Source organism: Nomascus leucogenys, chromosome 22a (genome assembly GCF_006542625.1).
Source record: "Nomascus leucogenys isolate Asia chromosome 22a, Asia_NLE_v1, whole genome shotgun sequence".
Taxonomy (NCBI): Eukaryota; Metazoa; Chordata; class Mammalia; order Primates; family Hylobatidae; genus Nomascus; species Nomascus leucogenys.
The window spans coordinates 118,882,782-118,885,044 of record NC_044402.1 but is presented as its reverse complement, the minus strand read 5'-3'; the positions used below and the strand labels follow the sequence as shown (position 1 = coordinate 118,885,044).

The 2,263-nt window shown below is 43.1% G+C and overlaps 1 pseudogene; it reads right to left on the bottom strand.

Moving 5' to 3' along the window:
• Positions 1-970: 970 nt before the first annotated feature.
• LOC100598600 lies at positions 971-2,006 on the bottom strand (annotated as a pseudogene).
• Between the last annotated feature and the right edge of the window lie 257 nt (positions 2,007-2,263).

Genomic DNA, 2,263 nt, shown 5'->3' with positions numbered 1-2,263 from the left:
CAGCCTCCCAAAGTGTGGGATTATAGGTGTGAGCCACTGTGCCAGGCTGAAAGATACTCTATTTGGATAGGAGATGATGGCAGTTTACTCTGGGTGGAGTAGTGGAGATGGAGAAAAGTGGAGGTTTTGAGAATTATTTTAGTGAAAAAATCAAAAAGTTCTGGTGATGGTCAGGTGCTCCACTAGTTTTCTATGCTGAGTAACAAATTACCACAAACTTAGTGGCCCCAAATAACACCCATTTATTATCTTACAGTTTCCATGGGTCAAGAGTCTAGACACAACTTAACTGGGTCCTCTGCTCAGGGACTCACCAGACTTCAGACCAAGTATTGACATGGGCTGTAATTTCATCAGAGGCTCAACCAGGGAAAGGTCAATTTGCAAGCTTCCTCAGGTTGTTGGCAAATTCGTCTCCTTGCAATTGTAGCACTGATGTCCCCATTTTCTTTCAGGCTCTCAGAGGCCACCTACAGTTCCTTGATAAACATGATAGCTTCTTTTTTTTTTTTTCTAATAGAAGAATTTTACTTACTTAGAACCATTCAGAATGTCAACAAAACAGCTGCAACTTTTTATTTTTTGCGATTACAAAGTGGTATTCAGTTAACAGAACAATTATTTTGTATAAGCTGCATCAGAGACAACTGAAGATGAAAAAAACTACCATCCCTGTATATAACTAACTTGTGCTGTGCACCAAGAAGAACCTGCTTTAAATTTCCATGCCAATTTACAACCCCCATACTGTACCAGGCAAGGTTAGTGGCTACTGAAAATACCACCAGGACAGGGCTATCTAAAGACACACTCGGTAGTGTGTTAGCTATACAAAAAAAAAGACACTGTGCAGTTTAAAATCAAATCTTACACAGCCTTACATTTCAATTTTTTTCTCTAAAAGGAGTGAGTTGTGTGGAGGGGGGTTAAATGCTTTATAGACAAGAAAAAAAACTGCGCTAGGACCAACTTATTCATCATCATCTTCTTCATCTTCATCTTCATCTTTCTCCTCCTCATCCTCCTTATCCTCTTCATCTTCCTCATCTTCCTCCTCTTCCTTCTTTTTCTTGCCTTTTCAGCCTTGACAACTCCCTTTTTTTTTGCTGCATCAGACTTTCCTTTGCTCGATATGCAGCAATATCCTTTTCATATTTTTCCTTCAGCTTCGCAGCCTTCTTTTCATAAGGGTGCTTGTCATCTGCAGCAGTGTCATTCCACATCTCTCCCAGTTTCTTTCCAACATCACCAATGGACAGGCCAGGATGTTCTCCTTTGATTTTTGGGTGATACTCAGAACAGAACAGGAAAAAGGCTGAAGGAGGCCTCTTGGGTGCACTGGGATCCTTGAACTTTTTTTTGAGATGGAGTCTCACTCTGTCGTCCAGGCTGGAGTGCAGTGGCACAATCTCTGCTCACTGCAACCTCTGCCACCCGGGTTCAAGCGGTTCTCCTGCCTCAGCCTCCTGAGTAGCTGGGATTACAGGCACCTGCCACTGCGCCTGGCTAATTTTTATAGTGTTAATAGAAATGCAGTTTCACCATCTTGGCCAGGTAGTCTTGGATTCCTGACCTTGTGATCCACTTGTCTCGGCCTCCCAAAGTGCTGGGATTACAGGCGTGAGCCACCATGCCCGGCCTGAACTTCTTTTTTGTCTCCTGTTTAGGAGAGATATAGATTTTCATTTCTCTTTCATAATGGGCCTTGTCTGGCTTTGGCATATCTTCAAATTTTCCTTTCTCTTTAGCAGTCATGGTCTTCCACCTCTCTGGGCACTTCTGAGAAAACTCTGAGAAGTTGACTGAAGCATCTGGGTGCTGCTTCTTATGCTCCTCCCGACAACTTTGCACAAAAAATGCATATGATGACATTTTGCCTCACGGCTTCTTAGGATCTCCTTTGCCCATGTTTAGTTATTTTTCCTCAGTGAGGCACAGAGTCGCCCAGTGCCCCTCTGGCTCTCACTTGCCCCGGCGCGGTCTCTATGGAGCTCAATGTACTGCAATGGCTGAAAGCCGGAGCCAGATGCAGCCTCCTCAGTCTCTCTGCTCTGTAACATTACTCTTCGACAGCTTACTTCTTTAAAGCCAGCAAGGGAGTCTCTCTCGAGCCTGCTAAGATGGAGTATTATATAACATAATGTAATCACAGGAAGGAATGCCATCCAGTCACTATTGCCAAATAACATATCCTAAACAAGATTCCAACATCTATCACCTTGGATATCTTTTTTTTTTTTTTTTTTTTGAGACAGGGTCTTGC